A 19,391-nucleotide genomic window follows, 5' to 3' on the forward strand; every position below is an offset into this window, starting at 1 on the left:
GCTCTACCTAATCCACTGATTTATAATGGCTACAGATACGATGGATGCTTATTAAACACTTGGTTGATCTATTGCATCTTGGTTGCACATTCCTGGTGATACCTAATATTACCAACTAAATAACAGGAAACTAGTCATTCTAAGACATCAAATGACTTAACTCAGAAAACTAAAAATGTACATACTTTCATAAAACTCCTAATGTGACACTTCCAAGTAAGTATAAACTAAGACACCATAGAAGTTCAGTGCATTTCGTGTTTAACACAATTCAAGGGGAAAGAAATACAAACTACTACTTAAGTATTTACAGACTTAATGGCTTCGACATAAATCTTACTTGTTCTATGGTTATGACCTGTAGCCTATCTAAATCTGTGTCTAACAACTTGTCTTGTAAAGGAATTCTACTGGAGTCTCAAAATAACTGCTGACAAGTCTATTTTGAATTTGTCTTCATTTATGCCATAAGGAGTGGGATACATGTGTATATGACATACACTAAAAGCTAGAAATATAAAGATGCCAGTTAAGAAAGTCTCCTGGAATAATGGGAAGCACACTTATCTCTGACCAAATAACAAGCGTGTCAAAATACAGACTCCTAGATCTCTATCCCACTCACTCTAATATAACCTTAACCTGCACAGTTGAGATACGTGTAATTTTAATAAGCTCCCAGGTGACTCTGATGCAGTCAGTCACAGGAAGTCACTACCTTCAAGGGCAAAAATAAAAATATATTGTAACACATAAACTTTTTCTTGTAAAACACATAATATTTTAAAATAAAAAGAAATCACAGGTACATTAGTGCATTGGGAATAGAAATCACCCTTGGCTTTAACATTCTACTGACTACCTTAAACTATTATTACTGTTTCCCCAAAGAAGATAAGATTGCCAACAAACACATGAAAGAATGCTCAACATCACTAATCATTAGAGAAATGCAAATCAAAACCACAATAAGGTATCACCTCCCACAGGTCAGAATGGCCATCATCAAAAAATCTACAAACAATAAATGCTGGAGAGGGTGTGGAGAAAAGGGAACCCTCTTGCACTATTGGTAGAAATGTAAATTGATACAGCCACTATGGAGAACAGTATAGAGGTTCCTTAAAAACCTAAAATTAGAACTACCATATGATCCAGCAATCCCACTACTGGGCATATACCCTGAGAAAACCATAATTCAAAAAGAGTCATGTACCACAATGTTCACTGCGGCACTATTTACAATAGCCAGGACATGGAAGCAACCTAAGTGTCCATAGACAGATGAATGGATAAAAAAGATGTGGCACATATATACAATGGAATATTACTCAGCCATAAAAAGAAACAAAGTTGAGTTATTTGTAGTGAGGTGGATGGACCTAGAGTCTGTCATACAGAGTGAAGTAAGTCAGAAAAACAAATATCGTATGCTAACACATATATATGGAATCTAAAAGAAAAAAAAATGGTTCTGAAGAACCTAGGGGCAGGACAGGAATAAACACACAGACGTAGACAATGGACCTGAGGACACGGGGAGGGGATAGGGTAAGCTGGGGCGAAGTGAGGGAGTGGCATGGACATATATACACTACAAAATGTAAAAGAGATAGCTAGTGGGAAGCAGCCACATAGCACAGGGAGATCAGCTCGGTGCTTTGTGACCACCTGGAGGGGTGGGATAGGGAGGGTGGGAGGGAGACACAAGAGGGAGGGGATATGGGGATATATGTATACGTATAGGGGATTCACTTTGTTATACAGCAGAAACTAACACAACATTATAAAGCAATTATACTCCAATAAAGATGTTAAAAAAAATAACCACCTATTATTAGTGTTTCCAAGAACGCTGAAGAAAAGCAAAGTGTGTTTCTTAGGGAAACAACACTAAAGTTGTATTTATTGTATGGATATGTGGCTTTGCTATATTCTGATGAAGATATATTATTTAAACCTACAGGAATAGAACCACACTCCTAAAAGGGACAAGGGCTCCCCTGAAGGAGAAAGTCATTCCCTTCATGTCAATTGTTAAGGTAGCATCCATCATCTGGATAAAGACTAGGAGAAAATACTGCAGTGTCCATCAACAAATGAATGGATAAGCAAAATGTGGTATGTACATACAATAGAATATTATCCAGCTTTGAAAAGGAAGGAAATTCTGACCTATGCTACAACATGGATGAAACTTGGGGACATTATGCTAAGTGAAATAAGCTAGTCACAAAAAGATAAATATTGTATGATTCCACTTACATGAGATTCTTAGTCAAAATCATAGAGACAGACAGTAAAATGGTGGTTTCCAGGGACTAAGGGTAGGAGGAAATGGGGAGTTATTACATAATGGGTACAGAGTCTCATTTTGGGGAGGTGAAAAGAGTTCTGGAGATGAACAATGATAATAGTCGCACAATAATATAAATGTAATTCATACCACTGACATGTACACTTAAAAATGGTTAAGACAGTACATTTTATGTTATATGTATTTTACCACCATAAAAAAATGGAAAATAAAAGAATTTCTTCACATCAAAAGACATATGCATTTTACTTAATTCTTTCCTTGATAATCTCTAACCTGTAGTCTCTTGCCTGTGACTGGCATATTCCTAGTACTAACCAATTTCAAATTTCTAGGTCAAACCATCAAGAAATTTACAGATAATTAACATAACTATGTTGCATTTAAACTCATATTGCATGGCAAAACTTGTTTTAAAGCTGGGTCTTGATGATGGTAAAGGATTACATCACATACTACACAGACCCACTGACCAACCACTCAAAAATCTATAGTTGGCTTAAAAATAAGAATTAGCATACTCGATTAAGGTAGCATAACTTGTTGCTCAGAATATGAAATTTGAAATTCTGAGTAGTAGTACTAAGCAGAGATTTAAGCCCTTTTGAGGTGTGAGAAGTCTTTGTAAAATCAATCTTGGGGATAATAACAAATTAAGGCCATAACAACTACCTCTGAAATAAGCAGTAATTTTTTTAAGCTTTGCATACTAAAATATAAGTAAGTTTTTCATTCATTCAACAAATATTTCTTTAGTATTTATTGGATGCCAGACACTATACAAGGGACTTAGGATACAGTAGAAAATAAAATAAATCTCTGTTCTCATGGAACAGGTTATGACAATCAATAAAGAAATCTAAGTGGGTTTAAGACTATCAATAAATATGTACACATATTGTATCAGGTACTATAAGCACTTTTTAAAAAGGCGGGATAAGAGGATACAGAGTGATGGAAGGGGATTCAATTTTAAATATTTAAGAAAAAATATTCATGGCTGAAATATACTAAGGAATGGAAAGAAATTGTTTCAACAATATAAGCAGTGAAGAAAATAGTTGAATAAATGTGATTTTTATTATATTCCATAGAGGGGAGTTCTACATAAATTTAGACCTTAAGGCACTCAACCTTGTTCTTTTTGTAACTAGTTTTAGTTGGTAGTATTTACTGATTTAAAATTTTATTCATTCTGCGTTATTTTATTTGGTGGGTTACATCACAACCAAGATTTCTTATCTTAGGACACTAATCAATTAATTAAAAAATTATAGTCCACAAACAAAAGTGCCTGATGTTTATTTAAAAGTAAATATTGCTTAAGAGAATAAAATGACAGATCATAGGCTGGGAGAAAATATTTGCAAAATACATATCTGATAAAAGACTGCTATTCAAAATATACAAAGAACTCTTAAAACTCAACAATAAGCAAACAAACAACCCAATTTAAAAAATAGGCCCAAGATCTGGACACTTCACTAAATAAGATATACAGGTGGCATATAAACATATGAAAAGATGCACCACATCATAAGTGATCAGAGAAATACAAATTAAAAACACAATGGGGGGGTAGGGGACTAAGAGATACAAACTACTACGTGTAAAATAAATAAGCTATAAGGATATACTGTACAGCACAGGCAATATAGCTAATATTTTATAATAACTATAAATAGACTATAACCTTTAAAAATCCTGAATCACTATGCTGTACACTTGAAACATATAATGTTGTAAATCAATTATACCTCTATTAATGAATTAATTTTAAAAAACAACAAGATACCACTACACACCTATTAGAATGGCCAAACTCCAGAATACTGACAACACCAAATGCTGGTGAGAAGGTGGAGCAACAGGAACTCTCATTCATTGCTCCTGGGAATGCAAATGGCACAGCCACTTTGGAAGACAGTTTCGGGGTTTCTAATAAAACTAAACATACTCTTATAATACATACCATACAATCCAGCAATTGTGCTCCCTGGTATTTACCCAAATGAGTGGAAACCTTTTGCCCACACAAAAACCTGCACATACATCTATATAGCAGCTTTATTCACGATTGCCAAAACTCGGAAGCAACCAAGAAGTCCTTCAGTAGGTGAATGGATAAATAACCTGTAGTACCTCCAGATAGTGGAATATTATTCAGTGCTTAAAAAAAAAGGAATGAGCTATCAAGCCATGAAAAGACATGGAAGAAACTTAAATGCATATTACTAAGTGAAAGAAGCCAATGTGAAAAGGCTACATACGGTATGATTTCAACTATATGATATTCTGGAAAAGGCAAAACTATGGAGACATTAAAAAGATCAGTGGTTGACAGGGGTCAAGGGGATGGAGAGATGAATCAGCAGAGCACAAAGGATACTTAGGGCAGTAAAACTATTCTGTATGTCACTACAATGGTGAGTGAATGTCTTTATTCACGTGTCAAAACCCACAGGATGTACAACACTACCAGCGAACCCTAATGTAAACTACAGGGTTTGGGTGATAATGATGTGTCGTTGTAGGTTTCTTGATTGTGACAAAGGTACCCTGGTGCCTGATGTAGACAGTGGGGGGAGGCTGTAAGTATGTGGGGACGAAGGGACATGGGAATTCTCTTTACCTTCTGCTCAAGTTTGCTGTGAACCTAAAACTGCTCTAAAAAATAAAGTCTATTAAAAAAAATACATTTGCATATGTCTGTATCATCAGTTTATAACTGTAAAATATTTTCAAATGTATAATTATTCGATACCATTGATTTGATAAATTCTCTATGTATAAAAGATAAAAATAACTTTCTTTTAAAAAATAAGATATGTATATATTCAAAATAAGCAGTAAATGAAGCAGTAAATTTTAAAAGTCTCAAGTCACAGAAGGTGAAGTTTTAGGGTGAAAAAATAAACAACATTAAAAAGTGAAGAGAAACCACAATCATTCCACAAATCAGAAAGAAAAGGACAAACTCACCAATAGAAAGTAGGGGGAAAATATGAATAGGCAATTTGTAGAAGAGAAATCATGAGTGGACAATTAACATGAAAAGATGCTCAACTTCATGGGCAATTAAGAAACAAATTTAAAATCGCAAGACACCATTTCACACTCCTCAGATTGGCAAAAACTTTAAAGTCTGACAATACCTAACATAGGAGAGGATATGAAACATACAGTCTCACACATAGCTAGTGGGAGTGTACACAGATATAACCTATTCATAAAGCAATCTGTCAACAGCTGGTAAAATTAAAGATGTATATGCCCTTCTACCTGGTAGTTCCACTCCCTAGCTCTCACACATGTGCAGAGACATGCACACAAGCTTCATAGTAACACTAACTATGAACACAGTAGCACTAAGAAAAATAGGAAACAAATGTCCATCCACAGAAGAAGAGATAAATACAATGAAGTATTTTCTTACAATGGATTTTAAAATACCATGAAAACTGTGAAAATAAACTAAAAGAATAAGAATCAATTAGGTTGAATCTCACCAATTATAACACAGGAAGTAAAAACATGACCAACAAAACACTTTCAGGTAGCCTGTTATTTGGCAAGCAACTCTTTGAGCATAAGCATTGGCTGTCATAAAATACAAAAGGAAATTATCCCAACTTATAAACCCAATTTACCCTCAAGGAAATGAATATCAAGATCTCAAATATTTATATCCAGCCCATTACCTCTCTCAGAGCTTCAGACTGCCTACTGAACATCTCTGCCTGAATGAGCCACGCTTAACTAAAAAACTGGGCATTATCTTCTTCACCAAACCTGCTGTTCTCTAGCTCAGTGATTAGCAACAAACAGTATTTGCACAGTTGATCAAGACATAACTCTGGACCATCATCCTGGCCTCCTTCCTCCCCATCCCTCATATGCAAGCAAACACGTCCTATCATTCTACCTCCTAAATACTTTGATGCTATCCCACTAACTACCCGGAGCAAACCATCATTTCCTCTCATCTGAACTGCAGCAACCACCTTCTAAAGGACTCTTTTGCTCCAGTGAAGTTAATCATATCAACACACTGCAATCAAAATGTTCTTTAACAAGTAAAAATATGATCAAGATACATCAACCTCCTACTTAACATTTTCAATGGCTCTCCACTATCCTCAGGTTAAAATCCTTAATGGACTCAAAAGGCCCATGATCTGGCCCTTATTTATGCCTCCATCCTCACCATTGTACACTCTCACTTACTTTCGGGCCATTCCACACGCAGTTCTCTGCCAGAAGCCCTTCTCCTCAAACTTCTTCACCTCAGTAATTCCCAATTTGTTCTTCATCTGTCAGCTTAAACATTCCCTATTTTAGGAAGCCTTACTTGCCCATGCAAGACAGAGATCTTTCTTATCTGCTCCTAGGATTTAATTCAATTGTATCACTTAACACACTGTAAGTTAAGTGTCCATTTGCTCCCAGAGACAGAGACTGAGTCTTTTCACCAAAGCTCCAGAACCTAGTTTAGAGGATTAACAGGTTGAACTTCCTTTAAAAAGCAAGAAACCTGCAATTTCTTGCCATTTGCAATTAACTTGCTCTTGGGTGGTTGCTCAGTCTGCTTGAAACCCATACTGAAGATTACTGTTTTTAATAATTTCTGGGCTTCCCTGGTGGTGCAGTGGTTAAGAATCTGCCTGCCAACGCAGGGGACATGGGTTCGATCCCCGGTCCAGGAAGATCCCACATGCCATGGAGCAACTAAGTCCGGATGCCACAACTACTGAAGCCCACGTGCCTAGAGCCTGTGCTCCGCAACGAGAAGCCACCGCGATGAGAAGACTGCACACCACAACAAAGAGTAGCCCCTGCTCGCCACAACTAGAGAAAGCCTGCACACAGCAACAAAGACCCAACGCAGCCAAAAATAAATAATTTTAAAAATAATAATTTCTCAACAATCAAAGAAATAAATAAGATGTTCAGATGAGAACATTCATTCTATAAAAGTGTTTTGTAGGGAATATTCCCAGATAAATAAATAACTAAACACACACACGGCTATTCAAAATACTGAGATATTATATAACACGGAGATACCTGGAAAAGACTATTAAGTGAAAAAAGCTTAAAGTGGAATTGCAGAAACAAATGTTTTATGAGTATGAATATTTTAAAGGTTTTTTTTCTTACACAGTGATACACAGCCTCCCACAAAGGTTGACCATTTACACTCCCACCAACTATATATGAGTAAACCCAAATCTTTGTCAATTGAAATATCTTAAATAATGGCAATTTAATATGGATTTATTGCCATTTATTTAATGCAAAAAATGAATAACTTTTAGGTTTACTAGCCATCTGCATTCTATTTTTTAATTGCCTATTTATGATATTAGCCTATTTTCTTTTTTTAACCATTTTTTAATTGAAGTACAGTTAATTTACAATGTTGTATTCGTTTCAGGTGTACAGCAAAGTGATTCAGTTATGCATACATATATACATACATATATATGTATTCTTTTCAGATTCTTTTCCATTATTACAAGATATTGAATATCGCTCCCTGTGCTATACAGCAGGTCCTTGTTGTTTATCTATTTTATATATAGTAGTGTATATATGTTAATCCCAAACTCCTAAATTATCTCCCCCACCCCCTTTCCCCTTTGGTAACCATAAGTTTGTTTTCTACGTCTGTGAGCCTATTTCTGTTTTGTAAGTCCATTTGTTTCACTTTTTTTAGATTCCACATATAAGTAGTATCATACGATATTTGTCTTTGACTTACTTCACTTAATATGATAATCTTTAGGTCCATCCATGTTGCTGCAAATGGCATTATTTCATTCTTTTTTTATGGCTGAGTAGGTATTAGCCTATTTTCTACTGAGTCAGGTTTGCAATTAAAAAAATATTTAAACAGCTTTACTGAGATATAATTCAAATACTATAATCACTTAAAATATACAATTCAATCTTTTTTAGTACATTCACAGAGTTGTGCACCCATCACCACTAATTTTAGAACATTTTCATCACCCCCAAAAGAAATCCAATGCCCATTAGCTAGTCACTTCCCATTCCCACTTCCCCTGCTCCCAGCCCTAGGCAACCACTAATCTACTTTCTACCTCCACAGGTTGGCCTATTCTGGACATTTCATATAAATGGAACTGCAAAAAAAATTTTTCCCAGTACAATACTTTGGATTTATTTAAATGGATTTTGATAAGAGGACAGGGAAGAATTATTACATTAGACTCTATGTTTATGGATAAGTTGATACAGACATTTTCAGATATCCAAGCTAGGTGTTATGTTTCTGACTTTTAGATGGAGACTTCTTGTATTTCCAACCAAACACATTCTTGAATGTAGATATTCATTTGTATCAAGTCTTATCTAAATAGAATACAGATCAGCAGAGGCATTCCTATGATCCAGTAGAAATACACTCAACTCAGGAACAGCCACAGAGAAGAGATGCATAGGGTAAGGTATGTGGGAAGGGGCACGGAGCTTCCATGCTGAGTGTGTCACTCTCCGCCAAAACACCACATGTTCACCAACCCAGTAGCTCCTGCAAGACATTTCTAAGAACTTTCTAAATATATAGGATTTGACACTTCTTTCACACATTCCAAATATTTTTCCATCTATGGAGGGGAAGTTAATATTTTTATATAGTCAAATCTATTTTAAGGCTTTTGCCTTTTGTGTCATGCTTAGAAAGACTGTCCTGATCACAAGTTAATATATAATCTCATCTATACTATCCATTACTATATTCAAGGCTTCAATTTTAACATCCAAATCATTACTCCACCTAAAATTTATTCTGGAGAAGTGTAAGTATCCTATCTTGTTTTTTGCCAAGTAGTGAGCCAGTAGTCCCTCTTTATTTCTCAAGTAACTATTTTCGATTGATTTGAAATATCACCTTAATCATACTCTAAACTCATATACATTTGAGTCTGTCTCAGAACTTTTAAAAATTCTGTTCCTTTCATCTGTCAGATCTGAGCTCAATAAAACACTATTTTAATCTTGGTATTCCAATAATACATTTTAAAATCTGATGCGGGGAGGGCTTCCCTGGTGGCACACTGGTTGAGAGTTCGCTTGCCGATGCAGGGGACACGGGTTCGTGCCCCGGTCTGGGAAGATCCCACATGCTGTGGAGCGGCTGGGCCCGTGAGCCATGGCCGCTGAGCCCGCGCGCCCGGAGCCTGTGCTCTGCAACGGGAGAGGCCACAACAGTGAGAGGCCCGCATACCGCAAAAAAAAAAAAAAAAATCTGATGGGGGACATCATTGTCTTGGCTAGTCTCGCATATTTGTTCTTGCATTTAAATTTAGAGATTTAAATTTATAAATTAATTTAGGAAAAATTTACACTTTACAATGTTGAGTCTTCAAGCAATAGACATGATTCCTTAGTCATATTTTCCCTTTTTGTCATCAAGTGTTTAGTTGTTGTATAGTTATAAAGTCCCACATATTTTTGTTGACTTCACTTCTATTCATTTTATGTATTTTTTCACTAACTTAAAGGAGATTTCCCTGAACATGTCTTTATTTCTATCTGCTTACTTGGTATACAGGAAAGTTACTAACTTTTATGTATAAACATGTTCAAAATCATTTTTGAATTGTTTTATTCATTTTCATTGTATCTGCCTTATACTTAATCAGACCTAAACATTATAAGCTGAAAAAGGACTATGGGAATATGATCAGAAAACGAATGAGATTCAGAGTAACATTCACACATGACTCCAGAGACTGTTTTATAAAGTATATTACCTATCCATTCCTTTAAAGGAGAGCAGTGTGCATTGTTTTGCACGTTACTTTTTTCAAGGGGGTATTCTGACTACATTCAACAAGCTAAATTTCTCAAGGAAGACCAGAGACATTTCCAAATAAACAGCAGAAAGAATTGTACAGCCATGAACTTGGGAGACCATGGATGGAAGTAAAAGGAAAAGAACCCTGTTCTACTCAGAATCCATCTGACATAGCTTTCAATCTAAAAATGTGATTTACTACCTAACTTTGAAATACTAGATGTGTCTCACAAACTAACATATGTTTGTTTTCCCAGGGTGGGGGAAAAAAAACTTACTGTCATGCCATAGAAATGTATCCTTGTTTAAGAGGAATCTCACTGGGACTTCCCTGGTGGCACAGTGGTTAAGAATCCACCTGCCAATGCAGGGGACACAGGTTCGAGCCTTGGTCCGGGAAGATCCCACATGCCGCAGAGCAACTAAGCCCGTACACCACAACTACTGAGCCTGCACTCTAGAGCCCGCAAGCCACAACTACTGAGCCCACGTACCACAACTACTGAAGCTCGCACGCCCAGAGCCTGTGCTCCGTAACAAGAGAAGCCACTGCAATGAGAAGCCCGCGCACTGCTATGAAGAGTAGCCCCCACTCGCTGCAACTAGAGAAAGTGCGCGCACAGCAACAAAGACCCAACGCAGCCAAAAATAAATAAATATACATAAATTCATTAAAAAAAGAGAAATCTCACTAAGTCTAGAATAAATTATGATAGAAAATGATAAAAATCTTTTTAGTGGTGAGCCATCTTGAATGATTTTTGTGTTAGACTTAATTTGGGATGAAGAGGGTAACTATGTTGCTTTTCCCTCTCTCAGTCATTTGATTACTCTTGCAGAGACTCAGCATCAAAATAAAAGACCTCTTAATTATGTTGATCACAATAAACCTTACTACACTAATGGTTTCCCTGTGATTAAGACTTAAAGGCTAACTTAAGCAGGCAGGGCTAAAAGACAGCATCTCTTCCTATTGTTTTTCTTCCTATTTACTCTGACAACATTCTTGTATGTCTTAAATGTTTCACTTAATTTCCAGAATCAGGTCTATGTCAACAGGAACTTTCATGAGGACAGATTACCTCTTAACACAGGCAGTTTACCAAAAAACTCCTTTCTTCATTATTCAAATTAGACTTTGCAGCCCATACAGTTAAAACAAAAAAAAGAACAGGGAAAAACATATACAAAATTAAGCAATTAGCCTGGGGTTTGAGTAAAGTTATTGGTACTATGGTCATTTCTGATCAATCTATTACTTTGATAACTCCCCACTGCATAACATAGAGAATAAAAACATCTAATAAATGAGACTTTTAATAAATGTAACCCATTCCCACATTACCTATTACTCTAGCAGCAGTTATTCCATCTGTCAGGTCTGGGCTCATTACATAAACCAATTACGGGAGGCAGGGGTGGGGGGGTACCCATTCCTCAGCAGAAAATCTGCAAACTTGTAGTACCCAGGAAACAGAATGGAGTTGGTACAGACTGTGTTCTAATCCTCACTGTCATTAATTTGCTATGTTATACTGGCCAATCACTTCAAATCTGACTTATTCGTTACCTATAAAACTCCAAATATTATCACTTATCCTACCTTCCCAAAGGAGCTTTGAGAATCCTAAAATCTCTGAGTCAGGGGCTATCAAAGATAACCCATTTTAATTGTTCCATTTCAAAAATACAGAAAACAAATCAACTGCACTGAAGTATCTGAAAGGAAATAAATACAAAAGAATAAAACACTAGATAAATATAGAGAATGAGTATTACAAAGAATAAATTCGACAGAAATTTAGAAAAGATGGAAGTCAGTGAGGGAATGATGAGATGACTGTTTTGGGAGAGCAGTAAGAGCATGTTTCTTTCCTTCCCTAAAGTTTACAAACATTAATAAAAAGAAAACTATTATTATAGGAAACTCCACCTACTATGAAACTAGGGAATGGCTACAATTCCATACCACAGATAAGAATATAGGTCCAATACCATGAAATAAGGACAAAATGAAAAGTGGAGCTCCCACAATTTCACTAATCTTAAGCTAAGTACAGACACGTCCTATTAACAGCATATAACACGATACCAAATAAACACCTGTCAGTTCTTAGCTGAGCCTCCAAGGTACTACCTGCCAACTACTTACTTCCACTATCCAAAATGAAGGGCTACCCCATGAAGGACGTGGCCAAAAAAAAAGGGCAATTTTATAATACCTTAGCTAATCACCCACCTCCAACTATTTTTAAAAAGGGTGGAGGTGGGGAGGATCTGGAGAGATCTAAAGAGAAGATGGAAACTGGGGAGAAGAGATTTTCTTTAAAGTGAGTTGTCAATAACACTCTCAAATGAATGGGAGTGGACTAGTGTTTTACCCTCACCTCTCACCTAGTAAGGAGGGCTTCAAGGATACCACTCTGAAAACTTGGTATCTGTCTTTTGGAGTTTAGGGACTCTGTGGACTGGTTTTATCTGACTTCTACCTGAGAAATCTAAAGACTAGCAGTTGATTAGAGTGACCCACAGCAGCAGAGCAGAAGACTAGAATTACAAAGTAGCTGCACTGTCACTGCTAATAGGCCAAGGACTGTTTCGCATGTAAAAAAATATGAACCACTTGAGAGCTGTCTTGGACTTTATATCCTGGAATGAGGAAACTTCTGCAGAGGCTGAACTGTACCACCAGATGCCAATGGACAGAAATACTGTAAACAACCTGCCTAACAAGAAGCATTGGCCTATGACAAGAGAAAAGCAGTTAGAGATCCACATTGATGGATTAGGGAGTAATAGTAATAGCATTCTCTAGGCTGGTTTTGTTTTTAAACAGATTTACTGAGGTACAATTGACAGTGCATATATATAAAGTGTACAATTTGATACATACATACACACACACACACACACGAAGCCAACACCAAAATCAAGATAATAAACACATCCATCACCCTGAAAATTTCCTCATGCCCCTTTGTAACTTCTGCCTCCTGCCCCTCCCCTCTCCAGGTACTCTGTGTTGCCACAGATTAAATTTTTAAGCATTTTATATAAATGGGTTAATATAATATGAACTCTTTGATCTGGGTTCTTTTACTCAGCATGCAAATTTTGGAAATCAAAGAAATCAAAGAAGAAATCAAAAAAGACCTAGAAACAAATGACAATGGAGACACAACGATGTAAAACGTATGGGATAGGGCTTCCCTGGTGGCACAGTGGTTGAGAGTCCGCCTGTAGATGCAGGGGACATGGGTTCGTGCCGCGGTCTGGGAAGATCCCACATGCCGCGGAGCGCCTGGGCCCGTGAGCCATGGCCGCTGAGCCTGTGCGTCCAGAGCCTGTGCTCCACAACAGGAGAGGCCACAACAGTGAGAGGCCCACGTACCACAAAGAAACAAAACAAAACAAAACAAAACCTATGGGATGCAAAAAAGCAGTTCAAAGAGGGAAGTTTATAGCAATACAATCCTACCTTAAGAAACAGGAAACATTTCAAATAAACAACCTAACCTTGCACCTAAAGCAATTAGAGAAAGAAGAACAAAAAAACCCCAAATTTAGCAGAAGGAAAGAAATCATAAGGATCAGATCAGAAATAAATGAAAAAGAAATGAAGGAAAGGACAGCAAAAATCAATAAAACTAAAAGCTGGTTCTTTGAGAAGATAAACAAAATGGATAAACCATTAGCCAGACTCATCAAGAAAAAAAGGGAGAAGACTCAAATCAATAGAATTAGAAATGAAAAAGGAGAAGTAACAATTGACACTGCAGAAATACAAAAGATCATGAGAGATTACTACAAGCAACTCTATGCCAATAAAATGGACAACCTGGAAGAAATGGACAAATTCTTAGAAATGTACAACCTGCCGAGACTGAACCAGGAAGAAATAGACAATATGAACAGACCAATCACAAGCACTGAAATTGAAACTGTGATTAAAAATCTTCTAACAGGGCTTCCTGGTGGCGCAGTGGTTGAGAGTCCGCCTGCCGATGCAGGGGACACCGGTTCGTGCCCCGGTCCGGGAAGATCCCACATGCCGCGGAACGGCTGGGCCCGTGAACCATGGCCGCTGAGCCTGCGCGTCCGGAGCCTGTGCTCTGCAATGGGAGAGGCCACAACAGTGAGAGGCCCGCGTAACCGGCCCCCCCAAAAAAAAAAAATCTTCCAACAAACAAAAGCCCAGGACCACATGGCTTCACAGGCGAATTCTATCAAACATTCAGAGAAGAGCTAACATCTATCCTTCGCAAACTCTTCCAAAATATAGCAGAGGGAGGAACACTCCCAAACTCATTCTACGAGGCCACCATCACCCTGATACCGAAACCAGACAAAGATGTCACAAAGAAAAAAAACTACAGGCCAGTATCACTGATGAACATAGATGCAAAAATTCTCAACAAAATACTAGCAAACAGAATCCAACAGCACATTAAAAGGATCATACACCATGATCAAGTGGGGTTTATTCCAGGAATTCAAGGATTCTTCAATATACGCAAATCAATCAACGTGATACACCACATTAACAAATTGAAGGAGAAAAACCATATGATTATCTCAATAGATGCAGAGAAAGCTTACAACAAAATTCAACACCCATTTATGATAAAAATCCTGCAAAAAGCAGGCATAGAGGGAACTTTCCTCAACATAATAAAGGCCATATATGACAAACCCACAGCCAACATCGTCCTCAATGGTGAAAAACTGAAACCATTTCCACTAAGATCAGGAACAAGACAAGGTTGCCCACTCTCACCACTCTTATTCAACATAGGTTTGGAAGTTCTAGCCATGGCAATCAGAGGAGCAAAAGAAATAAAAGGAATCCAAATCGGAAAAGAAGACGTAAAGCTGTCACTGTTTGCAGATGACATGATACTATACATAGAGAATCCTAAAGATGCTACCAGAAAACTACTAGAGCTAATCAATGAATTTGGTAAAGTAGCAGGATCCAAAATTAATGCACAGAAATCTCTGGCATTCCTATACACTAATGATGAAAAATCTAAAAGTGAAATGAAGAAAACACTCCCATTTGCCATTGCAACAAAAAGAATAAAATATCTAGGAATAAACCTACCTAAGGAGACAAAAGACCTGTATGCAGAAAATTATAAGACACTGATGAAAGAAATTAGAGATGATACAAATAGATGGAGAGATATACCATGTTCTTGGATTGGAAGAATCAACATTGTGAAAATGACGCTACTACCCAAAGCAATCTACAGATTCAATGCAATCCCTATCAAACTACCACTGGCATTTTTCACAGAACTAGAACAAAAAATTTCACAATTTGTATGGAAACACAAAAGACCCCGAACAGCCAAAGCAATCTTGAGAACGAAAAACGGAGCTGGAGGAATCAGGCTCCCTGACTTCAGACTATACTACAAAGCTACAGTAATCAAGACAGTATGGTACTGGCACAAAAACAGAAAGATAGATCAATGGAACAGGATAGAAAGCCCAGAGATAAACCCACACACATATGGTCACCTTATCTTTGATAAAGGAGGCATGAATGTACAGTGGAGAAAGGACAGCCTCTTCAATAATTGGTGCTGGGAGAACTGGACAGTTACATGTAAAAGTATGAGATTAGATCACTCCCTAACACCATAAACAAAAATAAGCTCAAAATGGATTAAAGACCTAAATGTAAGGCCAGAAACTATCAAAACTCTTACAGGAAAACATAGGAAGAACACTCTTTGACATAAATCACAGCAAGATCCTTTTTGACCCACCTCCTAGAGAAATGGAAATAAAAACAAAAATAAACAAATGGGACCTAATGAAACTTCAAAGCTTTTGCACAGCAAAGGAAACCATAAACGAGACCAAAAGACAACCCTCAGAATGGGAGAAAATATTTGCAAATGAAGCAACTGACAAAGGATTAATCTCCAAGACTTACAAGCAGCTCATGCAGCTCAATAACAAGAAAACAACCCAATCCAAAAATGGGCAGAAGACCTAAATAGATATTTCTCCAAAGAAGATATACAGATTGCCAACAAACACATGAAAGAATGCTCAACATCATTAATCCTTAGAGAAATGCAAATCAAAACTACAATGAGATATCATCTCACATCGGTCAGAATGGCCATCATCAAAAAATCTAGAAACAATAAATGCTGGAGAGGGTGTGGAGAAAAGGGAACACTCTTGCACTGCTGGTGGGAATGTAAATTGATACAGCCACTAGGGAGAACAGTATGGAGGTTCTTTAAAAAACTACAAATAGAACTACCATATGACCCAGCAATCCCACTACTGGGCATATATATACCCTGAGAAAACTATAATTCAAAAAGAGTCGTACCACAATGTTCATTGCAGCTCTCTTTACAATAGCCAGGACATGGAAGCTACCTAAGTGTCCATCAACAGATGAATGGGCAAAGAAGATGTAGCACATATATATGATGGAATATTACTCAGCCATAAAAAGAAACGAAATTGAGTTATTTGTAGTGAGGTGGATGGACCTGGAGTCTGTCATACAGAGTGAAGTCAGTCAGAAGGAGAAAAACAAATACTGTATGCTAGCACATATATATGGAATCTAAGAAAAAAAAATGTCATGAAGAGTCTAGGGGTTGGACAAGAATAAAAACACAGACCTACTAGAGTATGGACTTGAGGATATGGGGATGGGGAAGGGTAAGCCGTGACAAAGTGAGAGAGTGGCATGGACATATATACACTACCAAACGTACGATGGATAGCTAGTGGGAAGCAGCCGCATGCACAGGGCGATCAGCTAGGTGGTGTGTGACCACCTAGAGGGGTGGGATAGGGAGGGTGGGAGGTAGGGAGACACAAGAGGGAAGAGATATGGGAACATATGTATATGTATAACTGATTCACTTTGCTGTAAAGCAGAAACTAACACACCATTGTAAAGCAATTATACTACAATAAAGATGTTAAAAAAAGAATTTTATATAAATGGGTTAATATACTATGAACTCTTTGATCTGGGTTCTTTTACTCAGCATGCATATTTTGAGGTTCATCCACGTTGTAGCAACAGTTCATTCCTTTTTGTTACTGAGTAGTATTCTGTTTTAAGGATATACCAGTTTATTTATCCACTCATTTGCTGATGGACATTTGGGTTGTTTCCAGTTTTCAGCTATTACAAATAAAGCTGCTATAAACATTCAGGTACAAGTCTTTTTATGGCCATTTGCTTTCTTTTCTCATGGATAAATACCTAAGAGTGGAATGTGTGCATTGTATGAGAACTGTATGTTAAGTTTTCAAGAAATTGCCATACTGGTTTTCAAAGTAGTTTTGCCATTTTATATATCTACTAGCGTGTAAGAGAATTCTAGTTAGTCCACATACCTGCAAATACTTGGTATGATCGGTATGATCCATCCGTTTCATTTTAGCCATTATACTAGGTATGTAGTGGTATCTTAGTAGGGTATTAATAATTTGCATTACCCTAATTACTGAAGAAGTTGAGCATCTTTTCAAATGCTTATTTGCTATCCTACATCTTCTTTAGCTAGTCCTGAGAGGTGAAAGAAGGCTTCTGGAAGGTGGTAATGTTGACACTGAGACAGAAAGGATGAATAGGAGTAAGCTAGTAAAAGGGAATGGAGAAAGCCTTCCAGGCAAAGGGAACAAACAGCCTGTTCAAAGACTGGAGGAGGCAGGAGAGAGTATGAGTTGCTTGAGGAGCTGAAATAAGACCTTCTTAGTAAACTGGAAATCCACATATGTATAGAAAATGTCCAAATGTTTTAATATTGGCACACTTTTAATCAATGTTAATTTTTAACATTATACAAGTCAACACAACGCATGGCAAGAAAAATATATGCCTATGGGCCAAATAAGACCATGTTAGGTAGTTTGTAATCTCTGATAGAGAGGAACTAAGTAAGATTATTAATACAATTAATCTAATAGACATACAGCTATCAACAAAGATTTATACTCTGCAGAGTATGCTTCTATTTAAACATTCATGGACCACTTTAAGAAACTGATTAATTAAGCCACAAAGAAAATTCATAAGTTTCATAAAGTAGAAATAAAACTAATCACACTCATTAACCACTAAGTATTGAAAATTGAAATAGCAGAAGTAAACAAACAAAAAAATCCCAATGTTAGGAATTTTAAATTTTTCTCTGTAACAGTGTTGAGTTAAAAAGAAAATCAAAACTACACAGTAATAATATATGATAAATAATCATAAAAACATTTCACATCAAAACTGGTAAAATCCAGCAAAAGCTAAGCTCAAAGAAAAACTTATACTCTTGAAGACTTCATACTGAATATTAGACAAAAAGAATGTAAATGAACTCAAAATGTCAGATTTACTTTATTCTTTCTTAGGAAAGCAGAAAACAGAATTATGAAGGCTAAGGCCAATAGTAATAAAAAAGAGAACTGATCAAACTTGGGAATTCCCTGGATATCCAGTGGTTAGGACTCAGTGTTTTCACTGCCGAGGCCTGGGTTCGATGCCTGGTTGAGGAACTAAGATCCCACAAGCCATGGGGCACGGCCAAAAAAAAAAAGGGAAAGTTGATCAAACTCAACAACTAATATGGGGAGGTAGATAAAAACTAAGTATTATGGGACACCATATTAACAGGATAAAAAAAGAAAGCATCAATTAAAACATTATGAATGAAAAAGACAAGAAATCTACAATATTTTACATGACCCTATGTTGTACAAATTTGGAAGCCTGAGTGAAATACATATTATATTAGTTTTCTAGGGTTCTCATAAGAAATTACCAAAAACTGGGTAGCTTAAAACAATAAATTTCTTCTCCCACAGCTCTAGAGTCTGAAGTTAAGGCACCGGCAGGGCCATGCTGCCTCTGAAACCTGTACAGCAGGATCCTTCCTTGCCTCTGTCTAGATTCTGGTCATCGATTCCTGGCTTATAGCAGCATCACCCCAGTCTCTGCCTCTGTCATTACATGGTTGTCTTCTCCCTGTGTGTCTGTCTTCACACTGCCTTCTGCCTCCTTATAAGGATATCAGTTACAATGAATTAAGAGTCCATCCTACTTCAGTATGACCTCATCTTAACTTAATTACATCTGCTATGACCCTATTTCCAAATAAAGTCACATTCTGGGATACTGGAGTTAGGACTACAACACATCTTCTGGGGGACACAGTTCAACCCATAACAGATACTTCTGGGTAAGACAAATTGCCAAAGAGTGAC

General features: G+C 37.0%; 1 protein-coding gene across 2 annotated transcripts in view; it reads right to left on the reverse strand.

Annotated features, from left to right (window-relative positions):
• The window catches only part of ACAP2 (ArfGAP with coiled-coil, ankyrin repeat and PH domains 2), a 162,999-nt gene that overhangs the window by 117,902 nt on the left and 25,706 nt on the right, over positions 1-19,391 (reverse strand). The gene's annotated exons all lie outside the window — the stretch shown is intronic.

Source organism: Lagenorhynchus albirostris, chromosome 5 (assembly GCF_949774975.1).
Source record: "Lagenorhynchus albirostris chromosome 5, mLagAlb1.1, whole genome shotgun sequence".
Taxonomy (NCBI): domain Eukaryota; kingdom Metazoa; phylum Chordata; class Mammalia; order Artiodactyla; family Delphinidae; genus Lagenorhynchus; species Lagenorhynchus albirostris.